The 21883-nt window shown below is 45.3% G+C and overlaps 1 non-coding gene across 1 annotated transcript; it reads left to right on the top strand.

The window, feature by feature from the left end:
* Positions 1-20494: 20494 nt before the first annotated feature.
* Positions 20495-20601, top strand: LOC144682351 (U6 spliceosomal RNA). Its single transcript, XR_013577002.1, has one exon. It is a non-coding gene; the product is annotated as a U6 spliceosomal RNA (small nuclear RNA).
* The last annotated feature ends 1282 nt before the right edge of the window (positions 20602-21883 follow it).

The following is a 21883-nucleotide window of genomic DNA, read 5'->3' as shown; positions in this document are numbered from 1 at the left end:
TCCCCTGACACCGACAACTACTTTGAGAGTCCACACATGCGCAGAAAAAATCGGAAAACAAAAAGTTGATGTCAACGAACATCTGCTTCTGTTTAACGTGGGCTATGGAGGTCACCACGGACTGCAATTTCCTATACAATTATAATTTGACGGGACCATCCTCCTCTTTTGGGCTGTTAACCTGTTTGTAAAAATCCTTGGAAAAAATACGCCTCGGTGATTGAGGAGTAACTTGTTCCTTTTTTAAACAGCGTACTAACTTCATCATTACTGCGAAATACCTTGGCTCACCCTAAAAAGCCAATCTTATATTTGTGAAATCTGAAAGTTCTCCATTATGTTAAAAATACAATTTATTTTAAGTCATTTTACCGTCTGCTTTTAGTGATATATTTGCGTCTATCTAAACCCAATCATAATAATTAATTTTACTATCTGAAAATGTAAATGAAAAATGAAAGTGGTTTTAACTTCATCGTTTGCTGTGTGTGAACAATTCAATGTGGTTAGTTGCTTACCCGTTTGCTGGCATCACCCATGATACAGGCCAAGGCATATCGTTGACTTGACGTTAGGTTTAAACCACCATCGGAAAGAGAAGGATGCAAAAGGATTGTTGCATATTTTTGGGCAGCAGTCTTCGAGTTCAAAGGGCAGGACCATTACTTTGGTGCTGACGGGAAAACACGCAGCGTCCTGCAATAACACATTCCAATGACAAGGCGCGTCCTACTGTAGACTACATCACGCCTGCAATTATGAATTTAATTTTACCATGCAGGTCTCACATGTCTTACTATTCCCAAATTATGCAGCTTCAGATGTTTATTTCAGATAAACAAAGATGCGTGATATTTTGCGCACTGTTTAAAATTCACGCTGTGGACGCTTGTGTTCCATATATTGTATATTTTGCATCTACTATCAACTAAATGTTCCAAATGTTTAAATTTATTTGCAAACGATCGCCATGTTGGCTGCTCAACCGAAGGTATAAATAAAAATTAAAGGTTGTATTCAATTAAAATGTTTATTATCTCGCTACCTATTTAAGAACAGTAGCTGTAGTACACGATTGTCATGGATTAATTTACTAATAATTGTTTATTGATTCATTTGCCGGTTTAATGTTGTACGGTTAGGGCTCTGCATTTGACAGTTCAGTAATCTGAATAATTCTAAAATGTAGACCCCATGTTTGCACAGTCATCTCTATACAAACAGAACGGTAGGTTTAAGAAATGTTTCTCATAAATGACCAATTGAAACTTGTGAGCCACATCAACCAGCACTATTGTCTGTAAAAGATCAATGAACTAAACTGACAAATGGATGATTATTGGTCCAGATCAAAGGGGACACCTCTGCAAGATGTTGATAAGGGGCATGATTGCCCATTGTCAATTAAGGCTGGACACATGAACTTCCTGGTAGGCAGGAAACCCGAATTTGAACTGTTTTGGGGAAAATATTGGGTTCTAGTCGGATGACCATCACTTCGCGGCATATAAGAAGAGAGATTTTAACAGTTAGATACAGAGTAGAAGACAGGGACACATTGGCTTGCACAATCTCAGCGATGGAATTAGTCCCAAGAAAAGGCGGAATTTTGGCTACACCGATTACATTTTCAACTCTCAAATCCACTAATTGATAATCGGATTGTAGGATCAATTACCTCTCCATCTCCCGTATGAATCGAAGGCCACGAGAATTGAGATCGGCTTTCTAGCCCTACTACCTAGGTAGAATGTCAACAGAGCCAGAGATTGGAATAAAGTATCTGCTGCATGACTCAGTACTGCACTTTGGGGGACCACTTGTTAACTGAGCCACAGGCGAGTAACGGAGGTCGTTGGAAAATGCCGTGCTTCTCTGAGATTAAAAATAGAATCTGTTGCAGTTGGTGATGACCAGTTCTTCATAATTTACGGTAAAATATTCAACTGGTAAAATAGTCTGAAGAGCGTAGAGAAAGGACTTGCTCAGATATTTATGAGTGTGTATTTGTAACAAAAGTCTGTTTGCCAGATGTTTGTGAAAGAAAGTTTAATTATACTTCCAGTTGCAGAAGTGGAAGCCGCTGCGGATTTGCATGAGTGTAGGTGACTGAACTTGCAAGTCTGCGGGTATCAGATGATCGGTGTATCGAGCTTAGGTATACTTACCGATTCTGCTTGCTGCCTTAGATAGCTGACGGGTAACATTTTATAAATAAGCATCTCTGTATTGCCTTGTCCAATGGGGAGACATGTTAATTAACAAGCGTTGGATTTTCAATTAACTGGGTGGCAGCAAAAGGGTCAGTGTGTTTTTCAGCAGGAAGTTTTGGTTCCAAGTCGCACATTCTCCCTGACTTACCTCAATTAAAAAAGATTCGTACCAACAAGAAGCCGGTGCCGCTGACGCCATTACTGTGTGCCGCGAAAAGGTGGTCAGCGCAAACCCAGCACGTAGGAGCACGTGCAGTGCATCTGACGTCATCGTTGTGCGCCAAGCTGAACGCTCAGCACCCAATTGTTCACCTGACTCACTGGCCCCCTTACTCCTTTATATAAAAGCAAAATACTGCGGATGCTGGTAATCTGAAACAAAAACAAAAATAGCTGGAAAAATTCAGCAGGCCTGACAGCATCTGTGGAGAGGAATACAGTTAACGTTTCGAGTCCGTATGACTCTTCATCAGAAATAAGGAAAAATAGAAATTAGGTGAAATATAAGCTGATTGAGGGGGCTGGGACAGGTAGAGCTGGATAGAGAGCCAGTGATAGGTGGAGATTGCCAAAGATGTCAAAGACAAAACGACAAAGGGGTGTTGACGGTGGTGGTATTAGCTAAGGAATGTGCTAATGGTGACATTAAGGGTAGAACGCAGGACGAAAAAGTGACAGATGGCCCTAGTGAGGGTGGGGTGGGGGGAAGGGATCGAAATAGGCTAAAAGATGGAAATAAAATAATGGATTGAAATAAATTTTAAAATAATAGAAATAGGTGGGAAAAGAAAAACATATTTTAAAAAATGTATTAAAAATCATTAGAAAAAAGGGGGGTCGGAAAGGAGGTGGGGATGGAGGAAATAGTTCATAATCTGAAGTTGTTGAACTCAATGTTACGTCTGGAAGGCTGTAAAGTGTCTAATTGGAAGATGAATTGCTGATCCTCCAGTTTGCGTTGGGACATTGCAGCCGGCCAAGGTTGGACATATGGGCATGAGAGCAGGGTGGTGTGTTGAAATGGCAAGTGACAGGGAGGTCTGAGTCATGCTTGCGGACAGACCAAAGGTGTTCCGCAAAGTGGTGGCCCAGTCAGCGTTTGGTCACTCCAATGTAGAGGAGACCACATTGGGAGCAGTGAATGCAGTAGACTAAATTTAGGGAAGTGCAAGTGAAGTGCTGCTTCATTTGAAAGAAGTGTTTTGGCCCTGGGACAGTGAGGGGGGGGGGGAGTAAAGGGTCAGGTGTTGCACCTTCTGTGGTTGCATGGGAAGGTGCAGTCAGAGGAGGTTGAGGTGGAGAGAGTGATGGAGAAGTGGACCAGGGTTTCCAGGAGGGAATTGTCTGTACAGAATGCTGATGGGGGGGCTGAAGGGGAGATGTGTTTGGTGGTGGCATCATGCTGGAGTTGGCGGAAATGGTGGAGGATGATCCTTTGAATGTGGAGGCTGGTGAGGTGCTAAGTGAGGACAAGGGGGACCCAATCATGGTTCCGGGAGGGAGAGGAAGGCATGAGGGCAGATGCGTGGGAGATGGGCCAGACACGGTTGAAAGCCCTGTCAACCACCGTGGGTGGAAAACCTTGGTTAAGGAAGAAGGAAGACATGTCTGAGGAACTGTTTTGGAAAGTGGCATCTTCAGAACAGATGCAACGGATGCAAAAAGACTGAGAGAATGGGATGGAGTCCTTACAGGAAGCAAGGTTTGAGGAGCTGTAGTCGAGGTAGCTGTGGGAGTCAGTAGGCTTGTAATGAATATTGGTAGACAGTCTATCGAGAAATTGAGACAGAGGGTTCAAGGGAGGGAAGGGAAGTGTCAGTGATGGACCATATGAAAATGATGGAGGGGTGGAAATCAGAAGCAAAATTAATACATTATTCCATGTTTGGGCCTCTGTTCAAGGAAGAAGCAGAGGGCCCTCAGACCATCCCGGTGGTGGATGGAGGTGTAGAAGGATTGGATGTCCATGATGAAGAGGAGGCAGTTGGGGCCAGGGAATTGGAAATTGTTGATATGATGCAGGGTGTCAGAGAAATAGTGGGCGTATGTGGGAAGGGACTGGACAAGGGGAGAGAGAATGGAGTCAAGGTAGCAAGAAATGAGTTCCACGGGGCAGGAACAGGCTGACATGATTGGTCTTCCAGGGCAGCCCTGCTTGTGGATTTTGGGTAGGAGGTAGAAGGGGGCCGTCTGAGGTTGGGAAACTATGAGGTTGGAAGCTGTGGAGGGAAGATCTCTAGAGGAGATGAGGCCAGTAACAGTCCTGGAAACAATGGCTTGATATTCAGTGTTGCGGTCATGGTCCAGGGGGAGGTAGGAGGAAGTGTCTGCAAGTTGATGCTCAGCCTCTGTGAGGTAGAGGTAAGTGCACCAGACAACAACAGCACCACCCTTGTCAGCAGGTTTGATGACAAAGTCAGGGTTGGACCTGAGAGAACGGAGTGTGGCAAGTTCAGAAAGAGACAGGTTGCAGTGGGTGAGCGGAGCAGAGAAATTGAGAGGACTGATGTCCCACTGGCAGTTCTCAATGAAAAGATCAAGAGCAGGTAAGAATCCAGAAGGAGCGGTCCAGGTGGAGGGAGAATATTGGAGGCGGATAAAAGGATCCAATGAACGGGGAGAGAACCCCTGCCCAAAGAAGTGAGCACGGAGATGAAGATGGCGGAAGAAGAATTCAGCATCGTACCGAGTCCAAAATTCATTGAGGTGAGGGCGCAAGGGTATGAAACTGAGTCCTTTGCTGAGCACTGAACGTTCAGCATCAGAGAGGGGAAGGTCAGGGGCATGGTGAATACATGGCCAGGGCTGGGATTGGTAGATGGGAGGGAGTCAGAGGGACAGGCACGGTTGGAGGGCCCTGAATGGGCATTGGTATCGATGGGTTGTTGGTGCTTGCGTTCCTTTGCACCTGAAAGAAAGAGACAAAGTTTCTTGTTAAGGCATCGAATGAGACAAAGAATAAAATGAAACTGGGGGCAAGGACAGCTTAGAGATAGGGTGAGTCTGCGCTGCTGGAAGGAGAGGTCGAGTGTGTTGATATGGTGGTGCATGGCACTGAGCGTGGACTTCAGGACGCGACAAGAACAGCAGTCCGAGAAGCATTGTATGTCCCGGATATACCTGTAATCCTGAGTGGGTTCGAAACATGAGGGATAGAACTTCAGTTGGAATCCACGAGGGGTAAGTCAGAGGTGGAGACAGTCACTGAGGAAGGAAATGTGGCTGTGAAAGTGAGTTTTAGTAAACAACTTGTCAAACACCAGGAGAGAAATGAAAAGCAATGAAGGTGAACAGGGCAAAAGAGACAAGCAGAAATCCTGTTGAAGAGAAGAGCAGTACTTCTTCAAGGTAAGCATTCCTGGAAGAGAGGTAGCAGTCAATTAAACACTAAGATAAAAGCAAAATACTGCAGATGCTTAAAATCTGAAACAAAAATAAAAGTAGCTGGAAAAACTCAGCAGGTCTGGCAGCATCTGCGGTGAGGAATACAGTTAACGTTTCGAGTCCATTTGACTCTTCATCAGAACTGAGGAAAATAGAAATGAGGTGAATTATAAGCTGTTTGAGGGGGTTGGGACAGGTCGAGCTGTTTAGAAGGCCAGTCATAGGTGGAGGCAACACACCACCCTCCTTTCATGCCTACATGTCCGTCCTTGGACTGCTGCAATGTTCCAGTGAAGCTCAACGCAAAATGGAGGAACTGCACCTCATCTTCCGATTAGGCACTTTACAGACTTCCAGACTTAACATTAAGTTCAACAACTTCAGGTTGAAGTCTGTCCTCCATCCCCACCCCCTTTCCGATCCCCCTTTTTTCTAATAATTTTTAATATGTTTTTAATATATTTTTCTTTTCCCACCAATTTCTATTATTTTTAAATGTATTTCCATCCATTGTTTTATCTCCACCTTTTAGCCTATTTCGATCCCTTCCCCCCACACCACCCTCACTAAGGCCATCTGTCACTTGTTCGTCCTGCTTTCTATCCTTAACGTCACCATTAGCACATTCTTTAGCTAATATCACCACCGTCAACACCCCTTCGTCCTTTTGTCTTTGACATCTTTGGCAATCTCTTCTTTGCCTCCACCTATCACTGGCCCTCTATCCAACTCTACCTGTCCCAGCCCCCTCAAACAGCTTACATTTCACCTAATTTCTATTTTTCCTTATTTCTGATGAAGAGTCATACGGACTCGAAACGTTAACTGTATTCCTCTCCACAGATGCTGTCAGACCTGCTGAGTTTTCCCAGCTATTTATGTTTTTGTCCCCATTCTCGCTTGCCGCCCAACTCGCCGCCCCTACTGGTTGCTTTGCTTCACGCTCAATCATCAGCCCACTTTCAGCTTCGCTTGCCATCTCCCTCGCCGCTTTGCTCGCTACCGCAGTTGCCGTCTTGCTCGTCGCTTCTCTCGCCGCTTGTAGACAGTGAGGTAGCAGGACACTGAGTAAGGGGTCAGGAGCGGGGTGACCCATGAGGTAACTAGTAGGGTGGCAAACACAGTCGCGGTCCCAGAAATTTTAAGGCGTGTTTTGGGGTTCAATGTTCTGTGAAAACTGCAATCCTTAACCATGGTGGATAAGCACATTTTATTGATGCTGCCCTTGTTGAAATATCTTTACACTGCTCAATAATACGGACGGTCCTTTCCTTTGCTGCAAACAGCTGCTTGTGGCGTCGCCGTCAAAGATATCACAGGCCCTGCGAAGGTACATCCGGTGAATGCGCCTTTTGCAGTTCCGGTGGCAGCGAACAGAGGCGTGAATGTAATCTAACCCTCTTTCTTATCATACCGATGTGCCGATTGCATTCAATCTGGAGGCATTATGGAAGTGCCACTCCTATAATCACGGCGTGGGGTTTCTTGCCTCTTTTCAAAGTTCCGATGCATTAGGAACTGGACGGGTTGATGGAAGGAACACCTTGAGTGAGGACCATTCATAACAGATGTATTAGAATCACGGAGAAAACCAATAAAGTGGGGTTCTTTGGGTGAACTCTGTTGACATTTTGGACAACATGCAGAGCTCACAATTTGTGAGCCCTTGCGATCAATGTTACGGTATGGTCGAACATTGAGATAACGAAGTTCCCGTCGGGAATTTAATTAATTTAAATATACAGAAACTCTTGTTTGGATGAATTTTAAAAAAGCCTAATGCGATACATTAAAATTAAATGAATATTGGTGGGCTAAGCGCTTAAATCGAAACACCTACACATTGCCATCTGTACCGATGGTCAGGGTATGTGGGTTACTATGACAATTTTGTTTTTATTCAGTTACGGGATGTGGGCGTTGCTGGCTAGGCCAGCACTTATTGCCCGTTCCTAATTGCACTTGAGAAGGTGGCATTGAACTGCTTTCCTGAACCGTTGCAGTCACTGTGCTGTAAGGGAGGGGGGTTCCAGGATTTTGACCCAGCGACAGTGAAGGAACAGCAATATATTTCCAAGTTAGGTTGGTGAGTGTCTTGAAGGGGAACTTGCAGGTGGTGGTGTTTCCATGTATGTGCTTCCCTTGTCCTTCTAGATGGTAGCGGCTGTGTGTTAGGGAGGTGTTGCCTAAGGGGGCTTAGTGAGCTCCTGCAGTGCATCTTGTGGGTGGTACACACTGCTGCCCCTGTGCGTCATTGGTGGAGGGAGTGAATTCTTGTGGGTAGGGTGCCAATCAAGCGGATTGCTTTGACCAGGATGGTGTCAAGCTTCTGGGGTGTTGTTGGAGCTGCACTCATCAAGGCAATTGAACAGTATTCCATCACACTCCTGACTTGTACCTTGAGAACCACAGGGACTGCAGCGGTTCAAGAAAGCAGCTCAATACCACATTCTCAAGGGCAATTAGGAACGAGCAATAAATGTGTAAGATGGGAATGTGTCAGTCTTCTGCTTTAAGTTTTTCACCCACCTATATTCATTTAATTTTCATGTATCGCATTAGGGTTTTTTTTTCTTATTCATCCACACAAGAGTTTCTGTACATTTAAATTGATTAAATTCCCGACGGGAACTGCGTTATCTTAATATCCTACAATACTGTAACATTGATCGCAAGGGCTCACAAATGATAAGTTCTGCATGTTGTCCAAAATGTCAACAGAGTTCATCCAAAGAACCCCCCATTTATTGGTTTTCACTGTCATTCTAATAAATTTGTCATGAATGGTTCTCAAGGCACAAGTCTAGGGTGTGATGGTGGACAGGCTTTGGGGAGTCAGGAGGTGAGTTACTCATCGTAGTAATCCTAGACTCTGAACTGCTCTTGTAGCTACAGTATTTATATGACTAGACCAGTTCAGTTTCTGGTCAATGGTTACCCCTAAAATGTTGATAGTGAGGATTCAGGGATGGTAATGCCATTGAATGTCAAGCGGTGATGGTTCGATTCACTCTTGTTGGAGATGGTTATTGCCTGTCACTTGTGTGGCACGTATGTTGCTTGCCACTTGCAGCCCAAGCCAGGATATTGTCCAGGTCTTGCTGTATTTGGATATGGAGTCATGAATGGTGCTGAACATTGTGCAATCATGAGTGAACATCTCCACTTCTAACCTTATGATGGAAGGAAAGTCATTGCTAAAGCAGATTAACATGGTTGGGCCTTGTACAATGCCCTGCGAAACCCTGCAGTGATGCCCTGGAACCGAGATAATTGACCTCCAACCACCAGAACCATTTTCCATTGTGCTAGGTATGGCTCCAAACAGCAGTGAGTTTTCCCCGATCCCCTTTGACTCCAGTTTCTTTTAGGGCTCCTTGATGCCACACTCTGTCAAATGCTGCCTTGATGCCAAGCACAGTCACTCTCACCTCACCTCTAGAGTTCAGCTCTTTTGTCCATGTTTGGGCCAAGGCTGTAATGAGGTCAGTAACTAAGTGACCTTGGCGGAACCCAAACTGCGCCTTAGTGAGCAGGTTATTGCTAAGCAAGTGTCGCTTCATAACAGTGCTGATGGCCCCTTCCATCACTTTAATGATGATCGAGAGTAGACTGATGGGACAGTTATTGGCCGGGTTGGGTTTCTCCTGCTTTTTGCGTACAGAACATACCTGGGCAATTTTTCACAAAGCCGGGTAGATGCTAGTTTTGTAGCTGTACTGCAACAGCTTGAGAGAGACATGACAAGTTCTGGAGCACAAGACTTGAGTACAACTGTCGGATTATTTTCAGGGCCTATAGCCTTTGCAGTATCCAATGTCTTAAGCTTCTTGAGTGAATGGAGTTGGGTGAAGACTGGCAGCTGTGATGCTGGGGAACTCGGTTGGGGGCCGAGGAGAATCATACACTCGGTGCTTCTGGCTGAAAAATTTAAAATAGAATATCTGTTGAATGTGAACATGAAGTTTTGTTTCAATTACCCCGATACATGCAATGCGAACGTGATGCTGCTGTTCAACACGAGGTCGGTATTTTGTAGTCAACAGGGTTAAATGTAAAACTAGACGTGTTGCTACCTCGAGCAGAGCAGTTGAGCCGTCAGTTAATTTGAGCAAGAAATTCGCCTCTGTCAACAGTCAGCAATAGGTTAGTGTAGCTAAAACCACAATCCCCATGCAAAATCTCACGCTTCTTCAGAACTAACGGATCGCCAAACTATTTGCCTTTTAATTCTTGTACGACAAACACTATTTCGCTTAATTATTTATCAAAATAACCTACACGACTTTGTCTCAATTTGAAAGCAAGGAATTGTTATTAGACATTGGATAAGCAAATTGATGTACATTTACTTGCATTTTGCAGGCCTTTATCATTCGAGATATACGTTCTTGTAGAAAACTGGGCCAATTAAGTCAAAAATGTAGCGATTCAGGAAAAGTCAGATCATGTTTTTTTCCTTCTAGGGTGATTTGAAGAAACGGCGGAGAGAATAGATGAAGGTAATGTTGTAGCTGTGGATATATGCAGTTATTTTAAAAAGTGACACCATAGGATATTGACTCTTGGAAGCAGAATCATTGGGAACTTGCAAAACGGAATTGGATATATACTTGAAAAGGAAAAAAAATGCCAGAACTATGGGGAACAGCGCATAATTGGGAGTCATTGTCTTGCTCTATCAAAATGTCGACCCGGCCACAATCGGCTTCAAGGATTTCTTTCGTGTTCTAAGCTTCTATGATTTTACGCGGTCACGTGGGTAGATGTAGCTTTGGGTGACATAGAACAGCTGGAAGGTACTTTCAGAACTTTCATGGACGTATTCATCGAACTGAGCTGCACCGCTTCACACCAGCAGCGTTCATTGACTGGAAGTCATAATGCCAGGCATTAATCTCGAGACAGGTTTTACAGCATTAATCGCTAAAATGGGCACAAATTGTATATATTTTTCCTGACCTTACAGATGCTGCTATTTAGGTATATCAAAGTGATTAGCGTATCATTGCGATGTAAAGAGTGGAAATTTGCCATCAAGTAAATCAAGCGGATACAACCATAAAATTGGCCAGAATAGCTTTTTTCCAGGTAATTAAATAAAATTAATCAAACAATTGAACATTGATTAATAGCGATCGAATGCATTTCCTGAACAATTATTGGCATTATCTTACATTTCGGAGGGATGGTATCGCGCGGTACATACACGCCTGGAGTAATATAGCAGAGGAATACTAATTGATTCTTGTTTATTTATAGAAAATCTCTGTTTTTGCACTGTTTCTGCCTCTGCACCTGTGCATACTCTTTGCACATTTCGTTTTTGCTGTGTTTCCCCTTTTTCTCTGAACTAGCAATTGCAAGAGTCGCGGACGTGAGCTCGTCTCGGGCTGTTGCTTGTTGAGTCTGCAATATCAATGCTTATAAATGAAGTTGATTTAGCAGCTTTGCAAGCCCAATGGGCTACTGCACAAACGATCTTCAGAAAGTCGCAAAAATATCTTTAAATGCAACACACAACCGAAGTTAGGTGAAATATATACCCCTCATTCTCGCATTATCGTTTATGCTAAACTTGTGATCTATGTTTTCTTTCTGACCTGATACTCAGCCCTACCTGAGCGTAGACGGCTCTCTCATCTCTATGGTCACGTATTGGAGCTTTTCTGGTTCTGCTGAAATCTAATGCAGCATATTGCACGACTTCTGCTCTTGCTCCCTGCATAGGTCAGAAAGAAATTGTTTAGTTATGTAACCAGTTCATTGTTTTCGTTAGGTTACACACCACTGACCAAACATTGGGCAGATTGACCTGAACTGGAAAACGATTGCACAAACAATAATTTATTTTGATTTGCATAAGCGCCTATATTAGCACACTGTGGTTACTATATCCTAGCAGTATGCTCTTTGAATGGAGAGATTGCAAAACTCGGTAGTGCAGAGGGATCTGGGTGTCTTGGCACATGATTCACAAAACGTTGGCATGCAGGTACCGCAAGTGATTCAGAAGGCAAATTGAATGTTGGCTTTTATTGCAAGGGGGATGGAACTGCAGCCATACAGCGCATTGGTGAGACCACATCCGGAATACTGTGTGCAGTTTTGGCCTCATATTTGAGCAAAAATAAATAATTGCGTTAGAAATATTTCAGATGAGGTTCATTCCGCTCATTCCTGGGATGAGGGACTTGTGGAGAATTTTTGAACAGGTCGGGACTATGCACATTGTAGCTTAGAAGCATGAGAAACGATCTGACTGAGAATTGTAAGATTCTGGGTTGGCTTGACAGGCTAGGTATGCGGAGGATGTTTCCACTTGTGGGGGAGTCTAGAATTAGGGAACAATGTTTAACAATTAGAGGTCTCCCTTTTAAGACATTGACGAAGAGAACACTTATCTCTCAGAAGGTCGTTAATTTGTGGAATTCTCTTTTCCAAAGAGAAGTTGATATTGGGTGATTGAATTTATTCAAAGCAGTGTTAGACAGGTATTTGATAGATAAGAGAATCCTGGGTTATCAGGGCAGACAGGAAAGTGGAGTTGACACCAAAACCAAATCAGCATTGATCTTGTTGAATGGCGGAGCAGGCTGGCGCGGCTGAATGCCCTACTCCTGCTCCTAAGTCCTATGTTCCTACTAAAACTAATATTTAAACCTGTCTATGCTCACTCTACAGAAATGCTAAAACAAGCTTCCGCTTTGCGCCCAAAGAATAAATGAATCTATAGACAGTTATTACCAGGCGCACTTTGAACGAAATAAGTCGTTTTCTTCTCTGTCAGATAACTTATCTGTTGCCAGCAATGCGCCGACTGCCAAGCACATTTCGATCCACGATTTGAAGGTAAGATTGTGATCGGACAAATTATTTTTGCAATTGGACTTAAACTATTTTGACGTGATGATGATATATCCTTCCATTATATCAATCTTTCTTGACATTTCACTTATATGTCAGACTGAATGAATAAACATACCGCTTCTTCGCTGCGGTTTGATCCAGATACACGTTATTCTTTATCTCGAAAGGAATGAGATATAATGATGTTGAAGCATTGAAATATTTACTCAGTTTCCGTGATTGCGAAGCTATTTTTAGAGTCAAAACAAAGCCGAAAATGCTCCTCAGTCTGCATTGTGCCAATAGCTTTTGAAATCTCAGCCATTGTCGCGATCATGACTGGTCCACTATGTTTGACTTTAGTTTCAGAAACTAAAGCAGTCGTTTTGGACACTGACGGATTCAACAATAAGGGGATGGGGCTGGAAACTTCAGTTGTGGAAGAAGACCAGCTATGTTCTATTTGCACGAGAAGCAGGCTCAAGAGGCCCTACGGCCGAGACCTGTCACTCATGTGCACAACCATTCCCTTTTCAGATCTTCACACACTTTCAGTCAAACTAGTTGCGCCTCCACAAAGGAGTGATTGAGCAAATGATTGAGTGCCAGGGTGCATTTCTTTGATCACGCTGCAGAGGGAACATTTCCGCTGTAACATCTAGGAAATTACCTCAACTTTTATTAGGAGCCTGTGAACATTTGTACGTTATAACATGCATTGCAAACAATCGGCGGTTTCTGAAAACAGCTAAAACATTGTTTTACCTTGAAGCCCTAATCTAGCTCTCCTTCGTCGGTGTTACCGGAAGCCGTCACTCGCTCTGATGTTTTGTGCTAAAATCAAATTCTTGTAGTAGACCTTACCTTCATTTTACTCCAGTCGACATCGCAACCGAATAACGATCATTAGCACCAAAACATCCAATCCAATCACGGCACATCCGGGAACTCAGAAGTAAAGTGAATTAACAAAACTAACTGCAAGATTAATAAGAACCTTAATGAGGACGGATATTGGCTGAAAATGGGCACCAATATAGTTTATTGCTTCCACTTTAATGGTGATTTCAGAAACTTGGTGTTATAGAACAGCAACAACAAAGTTCAAATAGGAGCTTTTTGATATAATATTTAAAGTAACATCCAAGGATAGATTGAACATTTTGGATTAACCAGCGGAGCGGAATTTGAGGAACTCAGAGCACTGTTTCAGGAGAATTGGAATGAGAAAGCGATCAAATTTTCATGATCATTAAGAGTGCTCTTGCTCCTGATCTTCTTTATTTAATAACATATCCGTTGAGGAATTTGGCGGCAATCTCATAAGAATTTGTTCATTGACACAGCAAAATTCTGGATTGCAGTAATTAGATAAAGATAACCTTTCAATTTTATGTTTTGTGTTTACAAAAGTAAGAATGTCACTGAATAGTGAGGGAAATTAACAGGCGATGGATTATTCGTTTAACGCTCGGGGAAAGAATTGTTGACAGCATGATGCATTGGGCAGGCTTTTCTGTAGCTGGGCAGCCTTTTTTTGGTTCATTTATGGGATGTGGGCGTCGCTGGCTAGCTCAGCATTTACTGCCTATCCCTAATTTCCATTGAAAAGGTGATGGTGAGCTGCCTTCTTGAACCGTTGGAGTCCCTGTGGTGTCAGTACACCCACAGTGCTGTTAGGGAGAAAGTTCCAGAATTTTGAACCTGCGGCAGTGAAGGAACGGTCATATAATACCAAGTCAGGAATGACTTGGAGCGGGCTGGCATGTGGTGGCGCTCCCATGCTTCTGTGATGCTGGGGACCTCCCGTGGTGGCCGAGATGGATCATCCTAATTTTCCGCACTGATGTTCTGGGCTCCTCCATCATTGAGGATGGGGACACTTGTGGAGCCTTCACCTTCACTGAGTTGTTTCATTGTCCACCACCATTCACGGCTGGATGTGGCAAGACTGCAGAGCTTAGGTCCAACCCGTTGGTTGTGGAACCTCTTATTCCAGTCTATCTCTTGCAGCTTATCCTGTTGGGCTGCAAGTAACCCTGTGTTGTAGCCTCATCAGGTTGACACCTAATTTTTAGGTATGCCCGGTGCTACTCCTGACATATGCTCTCTTCATTGAACCAGGGTTGATTCCCTGCATTTTTGGTAATGATAGAGCGTGCCACATGCCAGGCCATGAGGTTACAGATTATGGTTGAGTACAATTCGGCTGCTGCTGATGTTAACAGCACCTCATTGATGCCCGCTCTTGAGTTGCTACACCTGACCGAAATCCATCCCTGTAGCACAGTGGTAGTGCCACACAACATTATGGAGGATACCCTCAATGTGAAGATGGGGCTTTGTCTCTACAAGGATTGTGCGGTGGTCACTCCTACCAATATTGTCATGGACAGATGCATCTGCAGCAGGCAGGTTGGTGAGGATGAGGTTCAGTGCGTTTTTCACACTTGTTGAAGGATCACCTGTCACAGATCCCGTCTAGCAGCTATGTCCTTTAGGACTCGGCCAGCTCAGTCAGTAGTGGTGCTACCAAGCAACCCTTGGTTGGACATTGAAGTCCCCAGCCCAGAGCATATTTTGCACCCTTGCCACACTCAGTGCCTCCTCCAAGTGGCGTTCCACATGGAGGAGCACTGATTCCTCAGTTGAGTGGGTTGGGGGGACAGTGGAGGTGGGGAGTACGTGGTAATCAGAAGGAGGTTTCCTTGCCCATGTTTGACCTGATGCCATGAGACTGCATGGGTTCCAGAGTCCATGTTGAGAACTCCCAAGGTAACTCCCTCCTGACTATGTACCATTGTGCCGCCTCTGCTGCTGCGTCTGTCCTGCCGGTGGGACAGGATATGCCCAGACATGGTGTTGGTCGTGTCTCGGGCTGGATCTGTAAGGTATCCCATGAGTATGGCTATGTCAGGCTGTTGCCTGACTCGTCTTTGAGGCAGCTCTCCCAATTTTGGCTACAAGCCCCCAGACGTTATCAAGGAGGGCTTTACAGGTTCCATAGGGCTGGATTGCTCGTTGTAGTTTCCGGTGTCCAGGTCGATTCCAGGTGGTCCGACCGGTTTCTTTCCGCTTTTTTGACTTTTTAGAGGTTTGATACAATTGAGTGGCTTGCCAGGCCAAAGAGTCAATCACATTACTACGGACCTGGAGTCACATGTAGGCCAGGCGAGGTGAGGGCGGCAGATTTCCTTTCCTAAAGAGCATGAGGAAACTAGATGGTGGGGTTGGGCGGAGGTGGGGGGTGGGGGGGGGGGGGCAATATTTAGGCAGGGGGATAATTTCAGAAATCTGCAATAGGAGTGAGGGTGGGGATGGGGATGGTGTATGAAAGGAAGGTGCGGCGTTCGGAGGGAGAGTTGAAGATCGGAAACTACACTGGGTGAATTTCGAGGTTAAGCAATGTGAAGAAGAACAGGCATCTGTTCATTTTTACCTGAGTTATCAAGTCCAAGACTCCGTTTACTCAGCAGACAAGTTCCAACTCTTTAATATTCGATATTTAGTATTCATAATCAAGAAAACTAAGTAAACCTGGGGGGAATTGGCGCGCTCCACATTTGTTTCACAGATACACAGTGACGAGTAATCTGCTGTTAAAATCAAGGACTTGGTCCAAATGGGACAGATTTCATTGCCGAAGGAAGACAACTGGTGAAATAAATTTATATTCAGTCAGACCACAGGGGGTTCAGCAATATCGTCCCTCTGTAAGATTAGTTATTGGAGGTTTGTTAGGCGACAACGTTCTGCTTCAAAAATGAGCTAAGAGCCCTGTATGTGCTGGGAGATGCGCATTAAATAAGTGATTTCATTCAGTTGCATGTTTGGAATTCATTCCGAACATCCTCTATCAGATAACAGATGTATAATTTGCTTTTGGAACTCAAGTCTAATTGAGCAATACTGATATACGTTGCAATATCCTGCGCGTGACATCGAATGGCTAAGTAGCACTTCTATTCAGCGAACATGACTATACACAACTTGTCGTGGTGTATTAATTGTCGTGTTTAAAGTGGCAATACCGTGCAATAAAACAATCACGAAGTACCCCCGTTTATGTTAAATATGCTTACGATTATTCCACTCTCCTGTGTTTCACACTTACCACAAACAATTAGCTATGATCCGGTACCATTTCCTCTTAGAATTCCTTAACACATCACCGCGCAGTGATACACTCCAGGGTCTTGGAAAGTTGCGTTCAGCAACTGGAAGGTACTGAACAATTTGCTGTTCAGGCTCAATCGTTTTCAGTCATTGTCGCCTTCTCGCAGGAATTCAGTCTCACCCCGTTTCCACCAATGCTCTGTGACACAGGAATCACCCTGGAAGGTGGACAATCTGCAGGCGAAGGTGATATTTCCTCCTCTGGGTACAATCTCTTGTTTGGGCTTCTGAGTCACTCTGAATGAAACGTGAACTGCTACTGTCAGAAAATATAGTCAATATAGTTGCACTCGGCACGACATGGAGAAATAAAGAGAAAAAATAACCTACAAAGCGAAATTACAGTTCACTAAGAGAATGTGGACATTACTTCTGAAACATTATATAAACTTAAAGTACTTGGAGCAATCAGTAGAAAGGTACCTGTGCAAGTGATCCCTTGCAGAGTCAGGCACATAATAACCATGCGCGCTGACATTCTGAGCAACTGATTCAATTGATCACACGCTGCAATAACTGTACGTTTGCAATTGCTAATGATAGTTTGCGATAATTTTCAATAAGATGCTTCGCAATGACGTTTGACATCCTGTAACTGCGGGTTTCGAAAATAGGCTTATTTAATTTAGTGGTGTTTTGTAACTTCTGCACTTGTTCAATTGCTAGAATATAACGTGTTATGGACAGCATGGTGTAAGAGAAACTATTTGAGAGTTAATTGCAGAATTACATAGCGCTCGCAGTCACTTCTGTTTCCTGTCAAGTAGCCAGGTTCATAATGAAGCAGAACCAGTGGAGAATAGTGGTGTCGTTGATCATGGCGAAGGTTACAGAGAAGTTGAGAACTCAAGCAATCTGAAGTTTCACATCATGGTCAAAGTCACTCGTATTGCAATTCTTTACCTTGATTAGGGCCCTTTTGGTGCCCCGGTCGAGCATCCTCCGACTTCTCCTTATCTATACCTATCATCGTGGCCCCCTATTCCTCGCCTCTTCATATGCTTGTCTGGATTCCCCTTAAATACATCTTTACTACTTGTTTCAGCCAATCTCACCCTCTGCACTCTTTGGGTAAAATCGTTTCCTTTTAATCTCCCAATTGGTCCAGAGAAACTCACAAGCTCCCGTTTCTTTTCCAGGATGCCGCACTCAAAGCAAAAGTGAGCGGACTTGGAAAGGCTGACTTCCGGGTTTCCCACTCTTTCCTGCAGGCCCAGCGGAGAGAAATTAGGAGCGGTAGAGAGATAGGCTATCCTATGGGCAGGAGGGTGATGGTAGCTACTTCAGCAAAGCAGAAATTGATCAAAATAGTTGAGGAAGAGATCAGCAGCAGTGCGGCCCTAACATAAACCGTGGGCCACCAGGATCCAAGACCTCATGAGAGCATGGTGAGCGGAATAACGCTTTCAGGTCCCAACACAAAAGCATGAAAATGCCACCAAAAGCTGCAGAATGTTTCTGACCTCGGGCAAAGACCGCAAATTAATGTGTGTTTTCGGGGGCAGCTGAACAATTGGCCGACTGGGAAAGTTGTGGAATCCCCTTGCAAAAGGTGCTCATGGCGCAGTCACTGTGTATTTCTTAAGGTTTGGACCAGTATCACTCATGGTTCAAGCTAACAGCGCAGTAGTACAGTGTGGGATAGGAGAAACCCTGAACCAGAGCCCACAGCACAGAATGCAGTCCAGTGGCCCAAGCTTCCGCCAATCAGTCAAGTGGAGTGGGGCGGAGGTGGGTGCGGTTTCAGGCAGCCACGAAGTGCACTGTACACTGATCATCCAAGTGGTGACCAGCACTCCCCTGATTGCATGAAGGGTCCTTCAGGCTTAACCATGAGAAGTCTTTCGGACAAATATGATAACCCACGCGTCTTTCTCTTTGATTCTGCAGGAGGTGAACATAGGATCATGGAGCCTTGTGATTTAGCAGCATGACTGATGGCTTGCATTGAGCAGCACAGAATGGGGAGGAGAGTGTGGCGGAGGCGTCTGGCTCGGCAAAGGGTGGAACTTCTCCCTCAAGATGAAGGGGCAGCATTGCCTGCTGCGCACACAGCTGAAGATCCACGGAGAGCCACCAATCCTAGGTGCCTTGCTTGACCCAATCTGTAGACTGCACTTGTCATTCATGCAAATGACTGAAAACGATCACCGATGACTTCGCATAGCTAGGAAATTGGTCGGTCACATATGCCACCTGCTACAGGATTTGGCGACGGGGCAGGGAGGGCATCCACTGCCAAAGGCCTGAAAGTGACCAAGGTAGTCAACTTTTACGCCAGTGGTTCCTCCCAGCGCTCCACAGGTAGCCAGTGTAGGATCTCACAAACCGCCTCACACAAGTGTATCCAGGAGGTCAGGAAAGCCATCTTTGTGGGGGCACAGAGCTTTCTGCATTTCAACTGGGGCTTGGAAAACCATAAAGCAAGAACAGTGGGGTTTGCAAAGACCTCAGGCTTCCCACAAGTGCAGGGTGCCATCGACTTCAATCACGTGGTGCTTAGATCTCCGTGACAAACAGTTAACTACTTCAACCGCAACGGCTTCCACTCACTTAATGTTCAGCTGGTGTGGGATCCTACAAATGCATCCTGCAGGTCTGTGCACGATTCCCAGGGAGCGTCCATGACTCCTACATCCTTAGTAGTTCCAGGTCACTGACTTCTTCCAGGATCCACAGAGGCTGCAATGTTGGCTCCTCGGGGATAAGGACCACCTACAGGGGACGTGGCTGATGAAGCCCATGTGGTGGCCTCAGACCACAGGCACAGCAAGAGCATCACGAGGCTCATGGCATGACCCTGACTTTGGTGGACCTAACAATGGGAATCTTGAAAATGAGGTTCTGGAGCCTCGATAGATGTGGTGGAGCACTGCAATGCAGTCCCCAGGGGGTGTCGCGCATCATTGTAGTTTGTTGAATGCAACACAACCTAGCACTGCTACGGGGGAGTGAACTTGGCTGAGGAGGAGATGGAAGGGCTGCATGTCTCCTCCGATGAGGAGGACGTTGAATGGGATGATGGTGATGAGGTCCTCGAAAGCAAGGATGCCAGTGATGAGGCCATCGCACTGGCCAGTCGAGGCAAGCACCCTCGGAAGGCCCTTACAGCCAGAAGATCCATGGAGGATGATGCAATGAGGACAATCCTGACATTCTCACCTTGCATTTGTGAACGTTTGACTCCTGTGTAACTGATGGCTGCGCACATACCCTCAGTGCTCAGGCTCTTGTCATGGAGATGCAACTCGTCCTAACAGTCCTAGATTCCAGGAGGACTATGACAACATGCAGCAAGGGCACTCCATGAATCGTCACATTGTCTCTGCGAATGTCTAACTCCTGTCTGGATGAGAGAAACTTACTTGTGCTCTGTGATTAGGTTCATATCATGGAGACACTGCTTTGAAACGTTAAGTGCACCTGATCATTTTTCAGCCTTCAGCATCTGTCCCCTTACGGAGCACACCATCACTGTTACAGATGCTGAAGAGATGGGGGGCAAGCTCTATCTCAAAGGTGCTGACAACACACAGCGAGAATGACGGAACTTTGTGACTCCTGCTCATGAGAATCTGGCAGCAATGACAAGCACCATCGTGGTGCAGGCTTCACTAATGTGTCCAGTGAGTGTTAAACCGAAGCATCACTGTGGTCTGAAGGTTACACATTGCATAGGTAAGAGGCCCTTGTCTGAGACACCTGTCCTTATCTTGTGCAGGAACCCAGGTTTCACATCTGATTGACACGGACAGTGCTCATCATAACAAGTAGAGATAGGCAAGAAGGCATTCTTGGGAGTTCATTTACAATAGTGAACGTTATGTACAAGTGATTAAAACCCTTGCCAGGCAGTGCAAGTATATCTTCTTGTGCTCGCTTCGGCAGCACATATACTAAAATTGGAACGATACAGAGAAGATTAGCATGGCCCCTGCGCAAGGATGACACGCAAATTCGTGAAGCGTTCCATATAGAGGTGTCAGCTGTGGCTCAGTTCATAGCACCCTCACCTTTGAATCAGAAGGTTGTGGGTTCATGTCCCACTCTCGGAAACCAAGAACTGTGAATGTACTCGAAAGAGTTACATGCGATCTGTTGATAACTCGAAAGAGTTATATCTTCTTATCCTTCCTAGCTCTGCTGCTACATCCCCAGCAACCACAACTGAGGTGGAGGCAGCCTGATGATGCCTATGCCCTGTCTGTGATGACTCTACGGTGGGTGCTTGCCACTGAACTCACCATCATTGCAGAAATGGTCAGTGCCCTCTGCCACCAGCTTCTATGCTTACCTCTCAAAGGGGGTGAGGACCTTAATGTCGGTCACCCCATCCCTCGTCCGGGCCCTATCCCGGTGATTGTGCGTGACTTTGTCCTGCATAAAAAACAGATGAGGAGATTGTGAGCAAAGTACATGCCAGGCCAAATGAGAAGGATGGCAAGCATGCGTGTGTGCTGATTGCAACCATGGACAGGATGAGGAGACTATTGCTAGAGGAGATGAGGCCAGATAGAGATGTAAGCATGTGTGTGAGAGGTGAGTGGTGAATTCCTTTGAGATGCCAGTGAATGAGATGCCAGTGAATGTGTGATAGACTTGTGTGAGTTGAGATTGATGAGATGGTTGTCGTACCCTGTGGCAGGGATGAGATCATTCATCCATTCTCTGCACTGGCCAGCCGACCTTTTGTGTGCAGTGTTAGCACTGACTACCTCTGCCACTGCCTACCAAGCTGGAGTGGTGAGCCTCATGAGCCTCCTACTGCCAGAGAGGGGAGAGAGGTCATCGGGGCAGTCTCTACAATGTCGAAAAAGTGTTCCAGGAGTGCGGTACTGATTCTAGGGGCTGCACTTTTCCTGGCTTTTGGGGCCATGTCTACAGTGGAGCAGTCCTGTGCTGCAAGCATTGAGAATTGTGCGTGCCACTGTATTTTATGTATAGCGCCCAGCATGAGGGAGTGATGAGAAGGTATGGTGGGAAATCGGAGGCCACCCGCCAGCGATCCAGCTTGTTCCCGTGATTGCATAATTTATGAGGTGGATAACGGATGATACCACATGAAAGCCGGTGGGTAAAACGTTCTTTTTCATGCCTGCTACCATACTTCGTGCAAACCTGGTAAGATTCTGCCCAGAATGTCTAATTGCACGCAAGCTGCCATTTGGAACCCAGTACAACACTCCCCCAGGAAATGCGGGAGAAGGCTGAGTCACTCCCATCCGTGGTCAATTTTTAAAACTTTCATGACCCCGCCCCCA

The sequence above is a fragment of the Cetorhinus maximus genome, chromosome 6 (assembly GCF_964194155.1).
Source record: "Cetorhinus maximus chromosome 6, sCetMax3.hap1.1, whole genome shotgun sequence".
NCBI lineage: Eukaryota > Metazoa > Chordata > Chondrichthyes > Lamniformes > Cetorhinidae > Cetorhinus > Cetorhinus maximus.
This window is presented reverse-complemented; position numbering and strand designations above follow the sequence as displayed.